Here is a 21272-nt window from a genome sequence, read left to right as displayed (position 1 = left end):
TGTACACCCAGGTACACACAGTGCACAACCAGGTACACAGTGTACACCCATGTATACAGTGTACACCCATGTACAGTGTACACAGTGTACACCCGTGTATACACAGTGTACACCCACGTACACACACACACTAGGTGTACACCCAGGTACACAAACGGTGTACACCCAGGTACACACAAACACAGTGTACACCCAGGTACACGCACACACACACGTGTACACCCAGGTACACGCACACACACACGTGTACACACACAGAGTGTACACCCAGGTGCACACACACACGTGTTTGTGTTTTACCTGGGTGTACACGTGTGTGTTTTTGTTTATATTGGTGTACACGTTTGCGTGTGTGTACCTTGGTGTACACGTGTGTGTACCTGGATGTACATGTGTATACTCAGGTACACACAGTACACCCAGGTACACAGTGTACATCCAGCTACATAGTGTATACCCAGGTACAGTGTACACTCAGGTACGATGTACACCCCTATACAATGTACACCAAGGTACACACAGTGTACACCCGTGTAAACACAGTGTACACCCAGGTACGCACAGTGTACCCCCAGGTACGCTAGTGTACTCACGTGTACGCACAGTGACACCCGTGTACGCACACTGTACACTCAGTGTACACCCGTGTACACACAATGTACACCCAATTACACACAATGTACACTCGTGTACCCCCGTATACACAGTGTACCCCCGTGTACACACAGTGTACACCCGTGTTCACATTGTACACCAGTGTACAATGTACACCATTGTACAGTGTACATCCGTGTAGTGTATAACCGTGTACAAAGTGTACAAACTTGTACACAGTGTACACCCGTGTCCACAGTTTACACCAGTGTACACACTGTACACCCGTGTACACAGTGTACACCCGTGTACACCCAGGTACACCCGTGTACACAGTGTACACCCAGGTACATAGTGTACACCCAGGTACACACAGTGTACACCCATGTACGCAGAGTGTATACCCGTGTACGCACAGTTTACACCCGTGTACGCACAGTTTACACCCGTGTACACACAGTGTACACCCGTGTACACAGTGTACACCCGTGTACAAATAGTGTACACCCGTGTACACACAGTGTGCACCCGTTTAGAGTGTACACCCGTGTACGCACAGAGTACACCCGTGTACGCACAGAGTACACCCGTGTATGCAGAGTACACCCGTGTACGCACAGAGTACGCCCGTGTACGCACAGTGTACACCCGTGTACGCACAGTGTACACCCGTGTACATATACTGTACGCCCAGGTACAAACAGTGTACACCCAGGTACACACAGTGTACATCCAGGTACACAGTGTACACCAAGGTACACACACTGGACACCTAGGTACACACAGTGTACACCTAGGTATACACAGTGTACACCCAGGTACACACAGTGTACACTCGGGTACACACGGTGTACACCCGTGTGCACAGTGTACACCCATGTACACAGTGTACAAACAGGAACACAGTGTACACCCAGGTACACACACGCACAGTGTACACCCAGGTACACAAGCGGTGTACACCCAGGTACAGTGTACACCCGTGTACGCACAGTGTTCAACCGTGTACGCACAGTGTACACCCGTGTACGCACAATGTACACCCGTGTACGCAAAGTGTACACCCGTGTACGCACAGAGTACACCTGTGTACACACAGTGTATACCCGTGTACACACAGTTACACACAGTGTACACCCATTTATACACAATGTACACCCAGGTACACACAGTGTACACCTAGGTACACACAGTGTACACCCAGGTACATACAGTGTACATCCAGGTACATACAGTGTACATCCAGGTACACACAATGTACATCCAGGTACACACAGTGTACACCCAGTGTACACCCATTACACACAGTGTACACCCAGGTACACCCAGGTACACAGTGTACACCCAGGTACACACAGTGTACATCCAGGTACACACAGTGTACACCCAGGTACACACAGTGTACACCCAGGTACACATGGTATACACCCAGGTACACACAGTGTACACCCAGGTACACAGTGTATACCCAGTGTACACCCAGGTACACACAGAGTACACCCAGGAACACACAGTGTACACCCAGGTACGCACAGTGTACACCCAGGTAAGCACAGTGAACTCCCAGGTAAGCAATATGTACACCCAGGTACGCACAGTGTACACCCAGGTACGCACAGTGTACACCCAGGTACGCACAGTGTACACCCTTTACACACAGTGTACACCCTTTACACACAGTGTACTCCCAGGTACACACGGTTTACACCCAGGTACACACAGTGTACTCCCAGGTACATAATGTACACCCAGATACACCCAGTATACAGTACACCCAGGTACACACAGTGTACACCCAGGTACAAAGTGTACACCCAGGTACACACATTGTACACTCAGGTACACACAGTGTACACCCAGGTACTCAGGGTACACCCAGGTATAGTGTACACCCAGGTACGCACAGTGTACACCCGTGTACGTAGTGTACACCCGTATACGCACAGTTTTCACCTGTGTACGCACAGTGTACTCCCGTGTACGCACAGTGTACACCCGTTTGCGAACAGTATACACCCGTGTACGGACAGTGTACACCTATATACGCATAGTGTACACCCATGTACGCACAGTGTACACCCATGTACGCAGTGTACACCCGTGTACGCAGTGTACACCCGTGTACGCAGTGTACACCCGTGTACGCACAGTGTACACCCGTGTACGCACAGTGTACACCCGTGTACGCACAGTGTACACCCGTGTACGCACAGTGTACACCCGTGTACGCACAGTGTACACCCATGTACGTAGTGTACACCCATGTACGCACATTGTACACCCGTATACGCACAGTGTACTCCCGTATACGCACAGTGTACTCCCGTGTACGCATATGTACACCCGTGTACTCCCAGTGTATACTCGTGTACACAGTTAACACCCGTGTATGTGTACACCCAGGTACACACAGTGTACACCCAGGTACACACAGTGTACACCCAGGTACACACAGTGTACACCCAGGTATGCACAGTGTACACCCAGGTACGCACAGTGTACACCCAGGAACGCTCGGTGTACACTCAGGTATGCACAGTGTACACCCAGGTATGCACAGTGTACACCCAGGTACACAGTGTACACCCTTTACACAAAGTGTACACCCCTTACACACAGTGTACACCCAGGTACACACAGTGTACACCCAGGTACACACAGTGTATCCCAGGTACACACAGGTACACACAGATACACCCAGTAAACACCCAGATACACACAGTGTACATCCAGGTACCCACAGTCTACACCCAGATACACACAGTGTACACCCAGGTACACAGTGTACACCCAGGTACACACAGTGTACACCCAGGTACACACAGTGTACACCCAGGTAGAGAGTGTACACCCAGGTACACACAGTATACACCCAGGTACACAGTGTACACCCAGGTACACACAGTGTACACCAAGGTACACACAGTGTACACCCAGGTACATACAGTGTACACCCAGGTACAGTGTACACCCAGTGTACATCCAGGTACGTACAGTGTACACCCGTGTACGCACAGTTTTCACCCGTGTACGCACAATGTACACCCGTGTGCGCATAGTGTACACCCGTGTGCGCACAGTGTACACCCGTGGACGCACAGTGTCCACCCGTGTACGCAAATGTGTACACTCGTGTACGCACAGTGTACACCCGTGTACGCACAGTGTAAACCCGTGTACGCTCAGTGTACATTCCGTGTGCGCATAGAGTACACCCGTGTGCACTTAGTGTACATCCGTGTACACCCGTGTACACCCATGTATACACAGCGTAAACCTGTGTACGCAGTGAACACCCGTGTACAGTGTACACACAGTGTACACCCGTGTACGCACAGTGTACTCCCGTATACGCACAGTGTACTACCGTGTACGCATATGTACACCCGTGTACTCCCAGTGTATACTCGTGTACACAGTTAACACCCGTGTATGTGTACACCCACATACACACAGTGTACATCCAGGTACACACAGTCTACACACAGTGTACACCCAGTGTACACCCATTACACACAGTGTACACCCAGGTACACCCAGTGTACACCCAGGTACACACAGTGTACACCCAGGTACACACAGTGTACACCCAGATACACACAGTGTACACCCAGGTACACACATTGTACACCCAGGTACACAGTGTACACCCGGGTACACACAGTGTACACCCAGGTACACAGTGTACACCCGGGTACACACAGTGTACACCCAGGTACGCACAATGTACACCCAGGTACACACAGTGTACACCCAGGTACACACAGTGTACACCCAGGTACACACTGTACACCCAGGTACACACAGTGTACACCCAGGTACAGTGTACACCCAGGTGCAGTGTACACCCAGGTACACAGTGTACACCCAAGTACACACATTGTACACCCAGGTACACACAGTGAACGTCCAGGTACACACAGTGTACACCCAGGTACACACAGTGTACACCCAGTGTACACCCAGGTACAGTGCACACCCAGGTACGCACAGTGAACACCCGTGTACGCAGTGTAAACGCGTGTATGCACAGTACACCCGTGTACGCACAGTTTACACCCCTGTATGCACAGTGTACACCCGTGTACGAATAGAGTACACCCGTGTACACAGTGTACAGTGTACACCCGTGTACAGTGTACACCCAGGAACATAGTGAACACCTAAGTACACAGTGTACACCCAGGTACACGCAGTGTACACCCAGGTACACACAGTGTACACTCAGGTACACACAGTGTACACCCAGGTACACACAGTGTACACCCAGTTACGCACATTCTACTCCCGTGTACGCAGTGTATACCCGTGTACGCATGTTGTACACCCGTGTACGCACAGTGTACACCCGTGTACGCAGTGTACACCCGTGTACGCAGTGTACACTCATGTACGCACAATGTACACACATATACGCACAATGTACTCCCGTATACGCACAGTGTACTCACGTGTACGCAGTTAACACCCGTGTACACCCAGGTACACACAGTGTACACCCAGGTACACACAGTGTACACCCAGGTACACCCAGTGTACACCCAGGAACGCAGAGTGTACACCCGTGTACGCATAGTGTACACCCGTGTACGCAGAGTGTACCCTTCAGGTACACACAGTGTACACCCAGGTACACAATGTATACCCTTTACACACAGTGTACACCCTCTACACACAGTGTACACCCAGGTACACATAGTGTACACCCAGGTACACAGTGTACACCCGGTGTACACCCAGTGTACACCCAGGAACTCCCTGATACACCCAGTGTACACCCAGGTACACACCTTTGTACACCCAGATACACGCAGTGTACACCCAGGTACACACAGTGTACACCCAGGTACACAGTGTACACCCGTGTACAGTGTACACCCAGGTATAGTGTACACCCAGGTACACACAGTGTACACCCAGGTACACCCAGTGTACACCCAGGAACGCACAGTGTACACCCGTGTACGCACATTTTTCACCCGTGTACGTACATTTTTCACCCGTGTACGCACAGTGTACACCCGTGTACGCACAGTGTACACCCGTGTACGCACAGTGTACACCCGTGTACGCAGTGTACACCCGTGTACGCATAGTGTACACCCGTGTACGCATAGTGTACACCCGTGTACGCATAGTGTACATCCGTGTACACACAGTGTACACCCGTGTACGCATAATGTACACCCGTGTACGCATAATGTACACCCGTGTACGCACAGTTTACACCCGTGTACGCACAGAGTACACCATGTACGCAGTGTACTCCCGTTTACGCTCAGTGTACACCCGTGTACGCACAGTGTTCACCCGTGTACGCACAATGTACACCCGTGTGCGCATAGTGTACACCCGTGTGCGCACAGTGTACACCCGTGGACGCACAGTGTCCACCCAGGTACACAGAGTACAGCCATGTACACACAGTGTACACCCAGGTACACACAGTGTACACCCAGGTACACACAGGTACACAGGGTACGGCCATGTACACAATGTGTACACCCAGGTACGCACAGTGTACAGCCAGGTACGCACAGTGTACACCCAGGCACACACAGTGTACACCCAGTGTACACAGTGTACACCACACACAATGTACACCCAGGTACACACAGTGTACACCCAGGTACACACAGTGTACACCCAGGTACACACAGTGTACACCCAGGTACACACAGTGTACACTCAGGTACACAGTGTACACAGTTTACACCCGTGCACAGTGTACACCCGTGTACGCACAGTGTACACCCGTGTACGCACAGTGTACACCCGTGTACGCACAGTGTACACCCGTGTATGCAGTGTACGCCCAGTGTACACCGAGGTACGCACAGTGTACACCCTTGTACGCACAGTGTACACCCGTGTACGCACAGTGTACACCCGTGTACGCAGTGTACACCCGTGTACGCAATGTACACCCGTGTAAGCACAGTGTACACCCGTGTACGCACAGTGTACACCCGTGTACGCACAGTGTACACCCGTGTACGCACAGTGTACACCCGTGTACGCACAGTGTACACCCGTGTACGCACAGTGTACACCCGTGTACGCAGTGTACACCCGTGTACGCAGTGTACACCCGTGTACGCACAGTGTACACCCGTGTACGCACAGTGTACACCCGTGTACGCACAGTGTACACCCGTGTACGCACAGTGTACACCCGTGTACGCACAGTGTACACCCGTGTACGCACAGTGTACACCCGTGTACGCACAGTGTACACCCGTGTACGCAGTGTACACCCGTATACGCACAATGTACTCCCGTATTCGCAAAGTGTACTCCCGTGTACTCCCAGTGTACACCCGTGTCCCAGTGTATACCCGTGTACACAGTTAACACCCGTGTACAGTGTACACCCAGGTACACACAGTGTACACCCAGGTACACACAGTGTACACCCAGGTACACACAGTGTACACCCAGGTACACACAGTGTACACCCAGGTACACACAGTGTACACCCAGGTACACACAGTGTACACCCAGGTACACACAGTGTACACCCAGGTACACACAGTGTACACCCAGGTACACACAGTGTACACCCCCGTACAGAAACGGTGTACACCCAGGTACACACAAACACAGTGTACACCCAGGTACACAGTGTACACCCAGGTGCAGTGTAAACTCGTGTACGCACAGTTTTCACCCGTGTACGCACAGAGTACACCCGTGTACGCAGTGTACACCCGTGTACGCACAGTGTACACCCGTGAACGCACAGTGTACACCCGTGTACGCAGTGTACGCCCAGATTACACCGAGGTGCGCACAGTGTACACCCGTGTACGCACAGTGTACACCGTGAACGCACAGTGTGTACACCCGTGAACGCAGTTTAAACCCGTGTACACACAGTTTACACCCGTGTACACACAGTTTTCACCCGTGTACGCAGTGTACACCCGTGTACGCACAGTGTACACCTGTGTACTTACAGTGTACACCCGTGTACGCACAGTGAACACCCGTGTACGCAGTGTAAACCCGTGTATGCACAGTACACCCGTGTACGCACAGTGTACACCCGTGTACGCACAGTTTACACCCATATAGGCACAGTGTACACCCGTGTACGCACAGAGTACACCCGTGTACGCACAGAGTACACCCGTGTACGCACAGAGTACACCCGTGTAAAGTGTACACCCGTGTAAAGTGTACACCCGTGTACGCACAGTGTACACCCGTGTACGCACAGTGTACACCCGTGTACGCACAGTGTACACCCGTGTACGCACAGTGTACACCCGTGTACGCAGTGTACACCCGTATACGCACAATGTACTCCCGTATTCGCAAAGTGTACTCCCAGTGTACACCCGTGTCCCAGTGTATACCCGTGTACACAGTTAACACCCGTGTACAGTGTACACCCAGGTACACACAGTGTACACCCAGGTACACACAGTGTACACCCAGGTACACAGTGTACACCCAGGTACACACAGTGTACACCCAGGTACACACAGTGTACACCCAGGTACACACAGTGTACACCCAGGTACACACAGTGTACACCCAGGTACAGTGTACACCCAGGTACACAGTGTACACCCAGGTACACAGTGTACACCCAGGTACACACAGTGTACACCCAGGTACACACAGTGTACACCCAGGTACACACAGTGTACACCCAGGTACACAGTGTACACCCAGGTACACACAGTGTACACCCAGGTACACACAGTGTACACCCAGGTACACACTGTACACCCAGGTACACACAGTGTACACCCAGGTACGCACAGTGTACACCCATGTACGCTCAGTGTCCACCCAGGTACGCACAGTGTATACCCAGGTACGCACAGTCTACACCCAGGTACGCACAGTATACACCCAGGTAGGCACAGTGTACACCCAGGTACACACAGTGTAAACCCAGGTGCCCAGTGTACACCCTTTACACACAGTGTACACCCTTCACACACAGTGTCTTACTTTACACAGTGTATACCCAGGTACACACAGTGTACACCAAGGTACACACAGTGTACACCCAGGTACATAGTGTACACCCAGGTACACACAATGTACACCCAGGTACATACAATGTACACCCAGGTACATACAATGTACACCCAGGTACACACAATGTACACCCAGGTACACACAGTGTACTTCCAGGTACACAGTGTATACCCAGGTACACACAGTGTACACCCAGGTACACACTGTACACCCAGGTACACACAGTGTACATCCAGGTACACACAGTGTCCACCCAGGTACGCACAGTGTATACCCAGGTACGCACAGTCTACACCCAGGTACGCACAGTATACACCCAGGTAGGCACAGTGTACACCCAGGTACACACAGTGTAAACCCAGGTGCCCAGTGTACACCCTTTACACACAGTGTACACCCTTCACACACAGTGTCTTACTTTACACAGTGTACACCCAGGTACACACAGTGTACACCCAGGTACACACAGTGTACACCCAGGTACATAGTGTACACCCAGGTACACACAATGTACACCCAGGTACATACAATGTACACCCAGGTACATACAATGTACACCCAGGTACACACAATGTACACCCAGGTACACACAGTGTACTTCCAGGTACACAGTGTATACCCAGGTACACACAGTGTACACCCTGTTACACAGTGTACACCCAGGTACACAGTGTACACCCAGGTACACACAGTGTACACCCAAGTACACACAGTGTACACCCAGGTAAGCACAATGTACACCCAGGTACGCACAATGTACACCCATGTACACAGTGTACACCCAGGTACACACAGTGTACACCCAGGTACACACACACACAGTGTACACCCAGGTACACACACACACGGTGTACACCCAGGTACACAGTGTACACCCAAGTACACATTGTACATCCAGGTATGCACAGTGTACACCCGTGTACACCCAGGTACACAGTGTACACCCAAGTACACATTGTACATCCAGGTATGCACAGTGTACACCCGTGAACGCACAGTGTACACCCATGTACGCTCAGTGTACATTCCGTGTGCGCATAGAGTACACCCGTGTGCACTTAGTGTACATCCGTGTACGGACAGTGTACACCCGTGTACGCATAGTGTACACCCATGTACGCACAGTGTACACCCATATACGCACAGTGTACACCCGTGTACGCAGTGTACACCCGTGTACGCACAGTGTACACCCGTGTACGCACAGTGTACACCCGTGTACGCACAGTGTACACCCGTGTACGCACAGTGTACACCCATGTACGAAGTGTATAGTGTACACCCATGTACGCACATTGTACACCCGTATACGCACAGTGTACTCCCGTATACGCACAGTGTACTCCCGTGTACGCATATGTACACCCGTGTACTCCCAGTGTATACTCGTGTACACAGTTAACACCCGTGTATGTGTACACCCAGGTACACACAGTGTACATCCAGGTACAGTATACACCCGTGTACGCACAGTGTACACCCAGGTACGCACAGTGTACAGCCAGGTACGCACAGTGTACACCCAGGCACGTACATTGTACACGCAGTGTACACCCTTTACACACAGTGTACACACTTTACACACAGTGTAACCCAGGTACACAATGTACACCCAGGTACACAAAGTGTACACCCAGGTACACACAGTGTACGCCCAGGTACACACAGTGTACATCCAGATACACACAGTGTACACCCAGGTACACAGTGTACACCCAGGTACACAGTGTACACCCAGGTACACACAGTTTACACCCAGGTGCACAGTATACACCCAGGTACACACACTGTACACCAAGATACACACAGTGTACGCCCAGGTACGCACAGTGTACACCCGTGTACACAGTATACACCCAGGTACAGTGTACACCATTGTACGCACAATGTACACCCGTGTACGCACCCAGGTACACACAGGTACACATAGTGTAACCCAGGTACACAGTGTACGCCCAGGTACACACAGTGTACATCCAGATACACACAGTGTACACCCAGGTACACAGTGTACACCCAGGTACACAGTGTACACCCAGGTACACACAGTTTACACCCAGGTGCACAGTATACACCCAGGTACACACACTGTACACCCAGCAACGCACACTGTACAAACAGGTACGCACAGTGTACACCCAGGAACACACTGTGTACACCCAGATACACAGTGTACACCCAGGTACACACAGTGAAAACCCAGGTACACAGTGTACACCCTTTACACAGTGTACACCCTTCACACACAGTGTCTTACTTTACACAGTTTACACCTGGGTGTACACTTGTGAAGTACCTGGGAGTACACGTGTGTGTGTTTGTGTACCTAGGTGTACACGTGTGTGTGTGTGCATGGGTGTACACGTGTGTGTGTGTACCTGGGTGTACACGTGTGTATGTACCTGGGAGTACACGTGTGTGTGTGTGTACCTAGATGTACACGTGTGTGTGTGTGCATGGGTGTACACGTGCGTGTGTGTGTGTGTACCTGGGTGTACACTGTGTGTCTGTACCTGGGTGTACACTGTGTGCACCTGGATGTACACTGTGTGCGTGTACCTGGATGTGCACTGTGTTTGAGTATTTGGTTGTACACTGTGTGTGTGTACCTGGGTGCACACCGTGTGTGTGTGTACCTGGGTGTACACTCTGTGTACCCGGATGTACGCTGTGTACCTGGGTGTACACTGTGTATCTGGGTGTACACTGTGTGTACACTGTGTGTATCCGGGTGTACACTGTGTGTATCTGTGTGTACACTGTGTACCTGGGTGTACACTGTGTGCACACGGGTGGACATTGTGTACACGGGTGTACACTGTGTATACACGGGTGTACACTGTGTATACACGGGTGTACACTGTGTATACACGGGTGTACACTGTTTACACGGCTGTACACTGTGTATACACGGCTGTACACTGTGTATACACGGGTGTACACTGTGTATACATGTGTGTACAGTGTATACACGGGTGTACACTGTGTATACACGAGTGTACACACAGTGTATACGGGTGTGCACTGTGTGTACACGGGTGTACACTGTGTATACACGAGTGTACACACAGTGTATACGGGTGTGCACTGTGTGTACACGGCTCTGCACTGTGTGTACACGGCTGTACACTGTGTACACGGGTGTACACTGTGTACACGGGTGTACACTGTGTGTACACGTGTGTACACTGAGTGTACCTGGGTGTACACTAGGTGTACACTGTGTGTACCTGAGTGTACACTGTGTGTACCTGGGTTTACACTGTGTGTACCTGGGAGTATACTGTTTGTACCTGGGTGTATACTGTGTGTACCTGGGTGTACACGTGTGCGTGTACCTGGGTGAACACGTGTGCGTGTACCTGGGTGTACACGTGTGCGTGTACCTGGGTGTACACGTGTGCGTGTACCTGGGTGTACACGTGTGCGTGTTTCTGGGTGTACACGTGTGCGTGTACCTGGGTGTACTCGTGTGTGTGTGTGTATCTGGGTGTACACGTGTTTGTGTGTACCTGAGTGTACACGTGTTTGTGTGTACCTGAGTGTACACGTGTTTGTGTGTACCTGAGTGTACACGTGTGTGTGTGTGTATGTGTGTGTACCTAGCTGTACACGTGTCTGTGTGTGTACCTGGGTGTACACGTGTGTGTTTGTGTAACTGGGTGTACACTAGGTGTGTGTTTGTGTGTATCTGGGTGTACACGTGTGTGTGTGTGTACCTGGGTGTACACTTGTGTGTATGTCTGTGCCTGTGTATACACTTGTGTATGTGTGTACTTGCGTGTACACGTGTATGTCTGTATCTGTGTGTACACGCGTTTGGGTGTGTGTGTACCTGGGTGTACCTAGGTGTACACGTGCGTGTGTGTACCTTGGTTTACAAGTTTTTGTGTGTGTACCTGGGTGTACACTGTGTGTGTACCTGAGTGTACACTGTGTGTGTACATGGGTGTACACTGTGTGTGTACCTGGGTGTACACGTGTGTGTGTGTACCTGGATGTACACGTGTGTGTGTGTGTACCTGGGTGTACACGTGTGTGTGTACCTGGGTGTACACGTGTGTGTGTGTGTACCTGGGTGTACACGTGTGTGTACCTGGGTGTACACGTGTGTGTGTGTACCTGGGTGTACACGTGTGTGTGTGTACCTGGGTGTACACGTGTGTGTGTGTACCTGGGTGTACACGTGTGTGTGTGTGTACCTGGGTGTACACGTGTGTGTGTGTACCTGGGTGTACACGTGTGCGTGTGTGTAACTGGGTGTACACGTGTGTGTGTACCTGGGTGTACACGTGTGTGTACCTGGGTGTACACGTGTGTGTACCTGGGTGTACACGTGTGTACCTGGGTGTACACGTGTGTACCTAGATATACACGTGTGTGTGTACCTTGGGTGTACACGGGTGTGTGTGTGGGTACCTGGGTGTACACGGGTGTGTGTGTGGGTACCTGGGTGTACACGGGTGTGTGTGTGGGTACCTGGGTGTACACGTGTGTGTGTACCTGGGTGTCCACGTGTGTGTACTTGGGTGTACACGTGTATGAGTGTGTGTGTGTGTACCTCGGTATAAACGTGTGTACTAGTGTGTACACGTGTGTGTGTGTGTACCTGGGTTTACACGTGTGTGTCTGTACCTGGGTGTACACGTGTGTATGTACCAGGGTGTACACGTGTGTGTTTAACTGGGTGTACACGTGTGTGTACCTGAGTGTACACGTGTGTGTGTGTGTGTGTGTGTATACCTGGCTGTACACGTGTCTGTGTGTGTACCTAGGTGTACACGTGTGTGTTTGTGTACCTGGGTGTACACCAGGTGTGTGTTTGTGTGTACCTGGGTGTACACGTGTGTGTGTACCTGGGTGTACACGTGTGTGTGTACCTGGGTGTACACTTGTGTGTATATCTGTGCCTGTGTATACACTTGTGTATGTGTGTACTTGCGTGTACATGTGTGTGTATGTCTGTATCTGTGTGTGTACCTGGGTGTACCTGGGTGTACACGTGTGTGTATACCTGGGTGTACACGTGTGTGCGTGTGTGTACCTGGGTATACACTGTGTGTGTACTTGGGTGTACACGCGCGTGTGTGTGTACCTGGGTGTACACGTGTGTGTGTACATGAGTGTACACGTGTGTATGTGTGTGTGTACCTGGGTGTACACGTGTGTGTACCTGGGTGTACACGTGTGTGTGTTCCTAGGTGTACACGTGTGTGTGCATCTTGGTGTACACGTGTGTGTACCTTGGTGTACACGTGTGTACCTTGATGTACACTGTATGTGTACACTTTGTACCTGGGTGTACACTGTGTGTACCTGGGTGTACACGTGTGTTTGTACCTGGGTGTACACGTGTGTGTGTGTGTACCTGGGTGTACATTGTGTTCCTGGGTGTACACGTGTGTGTACCTGGGTGTACACGTGTGTGTACCTGGGTGTACACGTGTGTTTGTACCTGGGTGTACACCTGTGTGTGTGTACCTGGGTGTACACGTGTGTGTGTGTGTACCTGGGTGTACACGTGTGCGTGTGTGTAACTGGGTGTACACGTGTGTGTGTACCTGGTGGTACAAGTGTGTGTGTGTATCTGGGTGTACACGTGTGTGTGTACCTGGGTGTACACGTGTGTGTACCTGGGTGTACACGTGTGTGTACCTGGGTGTACACGTGTGTGTACCTGGGTGTACACGTGTGTGTACCTGGGTGTACACGTGTGTGTACCTGGGTATACACGTGTGTGTGTACCTTGGGTGTACACGGGTGTGTGTGTGTGGGTACCTGGGTGTATACGTGTGTGTGTACCTGGGTGTCCACGTGTGTGTACTTGGGTGTACACGTGTGAGTGTGTGTGTGTACCTGGGTATACACGTTTGTACTAGTGTGTACACGTGTGTGTACCTGGGTTTACACGTGTGTGTCTGTACCTGGGTGTACACGTGTGTGTGTACCAGGGTGTACACGTATGTAACTGGGTGTACACGTGTGTGTGAACCTGGGTGTACACGTGTGTGTGTACCTGGGTTTACACATGTGTGTGTACCTGGGTGTACACTGTGTGTATACCTAGGTGTACACGTGTGTGTATGTACAGCTACACAGAAAACTATCGTTAGTAGGGGTGTCGAAACATTCGCTAATGAGCATAACCTTATGATACCGAAGGGTTGGTATTTCTGGGGTTCGAATTGTTCGAATTCCTTCTGAATGAATATGAATCGAATAATAGTTCCGGAGTTCATATGGATTCACTATGACATGATAATCTTATTTCCGATGGAGACTTCAACTTGTCTCAAATAGTTTCGTTGTTTTGTGTCAAAATGATTAGCGTGATTTACTAACGATAGTTTTCTGTGCAGCTGTACCTGGGTGTACACGTGTGTGTTTACCTGGGTGTACATGTGTGTGTATGTGTACCTGGGTGTACACGTGTGTGTGTACCTGGGTGTACACATGTGTGTGTGTGTGTTTGTATGTGTGTGTGTGTGTGTGTGTGTGTGTGTACCTTGATATACACGTGTGTGTGTGTACCTGGGTGTACAAGTGTGTGTGTGTGTTTGTGTACCTGGGTGTACAAGTGTGTGTGTGTGTGTACCTGGATGTACACTGTGTGTTTGTATACCTGGGTGTACACTGTATGTGTGTGTGTACCTGGGTGTCTACTTTTGTGTTTGTGTACCTGGCTATACACGTGTGTGTTTGTGTGTGTACCTGGGTGTACACGTGTGTGTGTGTGTGTACCTGGGTGTACACGTGTGTGCGTGTGTGTGTACCTGGGTGTACACGTGTGTGCGTGTACCTGGGGGGTACACGTGTGTGTGTGTACCTGGGGGGTACACGTGTGTGTGTGTACCTGGGTGTACACGTGTATGTGTGTGTACCTGGGTGTACGTGTGTGTGTGTGTGTACCCGGGTGTACACGTGTGTGTGTATACCTGGGTGTACACATGTGTGTGTGTACCTGGGTGTACACGTGTGTGTGTACCTGGGTGTACACGTGTGTGTGTACCTCGGTGTACACGTGTGTGTGTGTGTGTACCTGGGTGTACACGTGTGTGTGTGTGTGTACCTGGGTGTACACGTGTGTTTGTGTGTACCTGGGTGTACACGGGTTTGTGTATACCTGAGTGTACACGTGTGTGTGTGTACCTGGCTGTACACGTGTCTGTGTGTAACTGGGTGTACACGTGTGTGTGTGTACCTGGGTGTACAAATGTGTGTGTGTACCTGAGTGTACTCTGTGTGTGTGTGTGTACCTGGGTGTACACGTGTGTGTGTGTGTACCTGGGTGTACACGTGTGTGTGTGTGTACCTGGGTGTACACGTGTGTGTGTGTGTGTACCTGGGTGTACACGTGTGTGTGTGTACACTGTGTTTGTGTATCTGGGTGTACACGTGTGTGTGTACCTGGGAGTACACGTGTGTGTGTGTGTGTGTGTGTGTGTGTGTGTGTGTACCCCACAAGAACATATTGAGGCATAGGTGTATAGTCGCAGGATGTGGGCGAGCAGCCTCTTGGGAGAAAGTTTAAGGACAACTAGCTTTATGCGTCAGGGCATGTATGTTTGGGCTACGGCCATAATACCCTTGTGAGAAACATATTTGTATGCTACCAAAAGCTCAATTCCGGGTTACGCTCGGCAACCTTGTCCCAGCCAGAGGGACGCTACTTTTCGGTACGCCCTACGGGTATAAGGCGTGTGCGAGGTCAGGTTACGGGCAGTATCCTTTCAGACTCGGGCCTGCCAACATGCGTCTGTGTGTATTCCAGTGTACTTTCAATAAAGTGCCTAACCTAAACCGACTGTCAATCTCTCCCTGTCACTAGCCCAGTAACAGCTCACTAGTTACACATGTATATACCCCCGTATACACGTTCATATACCTGTGTATACACACGTGCATAAGTGTGTGTATACACCTGCGTATACACGTGTATGTGTATACGCGTTCATATACGTGTATACACGTGTACAATGTGTTCACGTGTACTGTATGTACTATGTGTATACACTGTACATGTGTATACATATGTACGAAAAAACGCATTTTGCTAAAACTCGTCAGGTCACCGATTAGCCCCTAACTTACCCCCAGAGTGAGAGGCGTGGGGAACCTGGACCCAATGGCGTGCCGGCAGCGACCTGCCAATGATAATCCTTTTTTGCGAGTTTTCATTTTTCCGCCTCTGGCGCCCGTAACTTTGACATAAGAATGAAGGAGACTGCAAGAGACCATAAGGCCTACACTTGGTGTCCAAGTCGAATCCACACGAGGTCTGGTGCGAGTTTTCATTTTTCCGCCTCTGGCGCCCGTAACTTTGACATAAGAATGAAGGAGACTGCAAGACTGAAATCAAGGTTGCCAGTCAAGCAAAATCCAACCCAAAGGGTTTCTTTCACCTCTATAGAACAAAAAATAAAGAAAGAATAGGACCAATTAAAAACGATGAAAATGTCATGATAGAATCGGAAGAAAAAATGAGTGAGGAGTTTAACAATTATTTTCTATCGGTGTTTACTAATGAGAAGTTAGATAAAGTACCTGACTGCGATCCGATTTTCAGAGGGGATGAAGAAAATAGCCTAACTAATATCAGCATTAGTAAAGAAGAAGTTATCAAGCAGATTGACAGACTTAAAGCTACAAAATCTCCGGGTCCGGACGAAATTTTTCCAAGAATGCTTAAAGAGTGTAAATTTGAAATCTGCGACCAGTTAACTGAAATATTCAATAAATCGGTAGACACTGGTTCTGTTCCAACTGCTTGTAGGCAGGCAAACGTTGTTCCTGTTTTTAAGAAGGGAGATAGATCGACCACATGCAACTACAGGCCAATCAGTTTGACATCGGTTATAGGAAAAATGCTTGAATCAATAATAGTAAATAGACTCAGAGAACACATTGAAGGGCATAATTTAATTCGTGATTCACAGCATGGTTTCTCCAAAGGTAAGTCATGCGTGACTAATCTTCTATCCTTTTACACTAAGGTATATAAGGCGTCAAACAACAATGAAAATTACAATGTTATTTACCTTGACTTTAGCAAAGCGTTCGATAAAGTGCCACACCAGAGACTACTAAATAAAATCAAAGCCCATGGCATAGGAGGAAAAGTGTTAGAATGGATTAGAGCTTGGATTAGTAACAGAAAACAGCGGGTCACCATAAATGGAATAAAATCTAGGTGGGGCAATGTTACTAGCGGGGTCCCCCAGGGCTCGGTTTTGGGTCCCTTGTTGTTCATTATGTATATAAACGACTTAGACTATGGGTTAAATAGTGATGTTAGTAAGTTTGCGGACGACACTAAAATAGGACGCCTAATTAGGTCAGGAGAAGACGCCCAGATTCTGCAGGATGATCTTAATAAACTGTTAACATGGTCGGTGAAATGGCAAATGAACTTCAATATCTCTAAGTGTAGCGTGGTAAACGTAGGGCTACACAACCCCGAAAATAGATACAACTTGGATAACACGTTTTTAGAAAAATCAGAGTGCGAGAGGGACTTGGGAGTTCTGGTGAGTCCGGACCTTAAAACCAGGAAGCAGTGCATTAGCGCCAGAAATAAAGCAAACAGAGCATTAGGCTTCATTGCTAGGACAGTAACGAATAGAAGTGCAGAGGTAATTATTAAACTCTATCTAGCGATAGTTAGACCCATCCTTGACTATGCGGTACAGTTTTGGTCTCCGTCCTACAGAATGGACATAAATTCACTAGAATCAGTACAGAGAAAAATGACCAAAATGATACAAGGACTCGGAAATTTGCCTTACGAAGAGAGGCTTAGGCACCTAAACTTACACTCTCTGGAAAGACGCAGAGTGCGGGGTGATCTAATAGAAGTGTTCAAGTGGATCAAAGGCTATAACAAGGGTGATGCAAACAAGGTCATCATAATAAAACAACAGGGCAGGACTCGCAGTAATGGGTATAAACTGGACAAATTTAGATTTAAGAAGGAAATAGGCAAGAATTGGTTTACAAATAGGGTGGTCGATGAATGGAATAAACTTAGTAACCATGTAGTAAGCGCTGAAACTATCAGTTGTTTTAAAAAACGATTAGACAACTTTATGGATGGGGATGACAGGTGGTGATGGATACGGAGCTGCCTAGTGTAGGCCTTATGGTCTTTTGCAGTCTCCTTTATTTCTTATGTTCTTATGTTCTTAAGAGACCATAAGGCCTACACTAGGCAGCTCCGAGTGGTGTCCAAGTCGAATCCGCACGAGGTCTGGTGGCTCTCGACATGTGGCTGAGATGGTGGGTGGCCATGTTCCATGACGCGTCACTAATACAAAGGGACGCGTGTATGGCGCCTTAATCCACATCATAACAGCCATAGTCCTCACCTTCACAGTAAATTAATTATATTAGGTTACCTGGAATTAGATAATAAGATGGAGGATTATAAACATACATAAATTACAGAAAAAATTGATTATATTATTAGGTTACCTGAAATTAGATAGTAAGATGGAGGATTATAAACATAGGTAACTTACAGAAAAATGATTAGTTGCAGGAGATTTGCAAGCCAGCGGCGGAGGACTACAAAACTGAAACCTGCCGTCAGAGGTCAGAGGGCACGTAAACAAGATAATGATAAGAAGTAGTGTCCTCGTTATTGTACTTGCCTTGTCCCATTTTGCTTAAATAGGTAATAATTGAAATTTTGTAAGCCTTCTTCACACAAATAAAGAAGTAGAAAGAGTGTAAGGCTGGGTAAATAGTGATAGAACAGACTTATGTATGCGTACACATCGGGACCTGTCCCTGGCACTGATGTTGCGGTCGTAGTATGAATTAGTGCACACCCAACTTCATTGCAAGTCGATAATCATTTATGAAATGTGAATTAAATGTGTTTTGCACATAACCACTTTTGCTATCCAAGTAAAGTTGAATATATCTATATATATATATATATATATATATATATATATATATATATATATATATATATATATATATATATATATATATTGTATTCAACTTCACTTGGATATCAAAAGTGGTTAAAAGGCAAAATATTATCCTGGCCATTGGATTGCAGGAACTGCTCGAATCAAGGCCGAGATTCGATGCATCAGCTCAAATACAAAGGCTAGTTCGTGACATGGGTAAATCGGAAACAGCGAGGAAAATGACCCCCCCCCCAAAAAAAAAAAAAAAAAAAAATCTCAAAGGGAGGTAACTCACGGATTCTACTAAAAATCTTCAGGTCACCGATTCGCCCCAAACTTACCTCAGAGAGAGTCGGGCACAGTGCACTGCGAGGTAGGTGTGGGCAACGTGGATCCAAGGGCGTGCCGTCAGCGACCAAGCAAAGATGAACATTTTTTATTTTTTCATTTTTATTTTTTATCTATTTATTTTCGATTTTTCACTTTTCCGCCATTATCTTTGGTCTGAGTGGTATCCGAGTGGAATGCACACGAGGTCTAATAACCTCTGAGTGAGATGGTGGGTAAATCGAAGACAGGGACCATATGTGTTGAACCGGTAATTTGGGGGTAAGGAAGGAGGGGGTGCCCTTGGGCGGAGGGGGGCGGGGGGAAGGAGAAATTTAGAAGTAAAGAAGGAAGTGAGAGGTTAAAAGAGTGTTGGGGTACCAACTTACTGTGTTTTTCATTAGTGTTTCTATGGATTGTGATTTAACACCGTGCAGGAGGAGTTGTGTGGTCTTCTAATAACCAGACTTTTGGAGTCACACTCGTCATGAAGGGCAGGCGTATATATGGAGGTAGGTTTGAGCTAAGCTAGCTAGCCTTTATGTTGGATTTTAACCACAGAATATTGATAGAAATCACATTAAGTCTACAAATCAATAATAACCCAACTGCATATAAATGCACATTCAATAAATTAATAACTAAATAAATGTAAATTAATTATCAATATGAATGTGTAATAAGGCATATGTGCAATAAACTACAGTACAATCCCTCAACATACCAAAAGTAGAGGGGTAGCTTTAAAAAAAAAAAAAAAAAAAAAAATTATATATATATATATATATCTATATATATATATATATATATATATATATATATATATATATATATATATATATATATATATATATATATATATATATATATATATATATATATAGTGGAGCGCTGCTACTTTCGATTTTGAAAAAAATCCAAGTCTATGGCACAAAGAATGCCAATCTAATTGTGAATATCAACGCATATGTAAGTACGAATGTGATGTATTCCTCAGCCAATCCACTAGTCTGCCACTAAGCTGCCCAACTAGGCTCGGTGGCGGAATGTACATAACGATGGACGATCTTGAACTGAATCGAGAAAGCAACAGAGATGGTCATTCTAAAATACAAATAAGCAGAGCGGAAGAGATGAATCTCCTCTATTGGTAAAAATTGTCGTACTGTCTGCCTCTCCTCTTCCTGTCTTTCCTTTCATGATTTTCTCTTCCCTAAATATATTTACACCCCTTAATCTAATCTTAAATAAATAAAAACCTGGTGCATGGAGACTGAACAAATAAAAAATTAGATCAGAAAAGAATACTTAATTGACACAATGCCATCCAACATGTGCCAAAGAACAAGTATGGAACATGATAAACCAAGATTTCAATCAAAGATTATAGTGACACACCAACGGTTTGTTATGCTTTTGTTTTTGGCTACCCCC

Source organism: Oratosquilla oratoria, chromosome 38 (genome assembly GCF_046742065.1).
Source record: "Oratosquilla oratoria isolate Oo_2021 chromosome 38, ASM4674206v1, whole genome shotgun sequence".
Taxonomy (NCBI): domain Eukaryota; kingdom Metazoa; phylum Arthropoda; class Malacostraca; order Stomatopoda; family Squillidae; genus Oratosquilla; species Oratosquilla oratoria.
The sequence above is the reverse complement of the archived record's forward strand: the minus strand, read 5'-3'. Positions refer to the sequence as shown.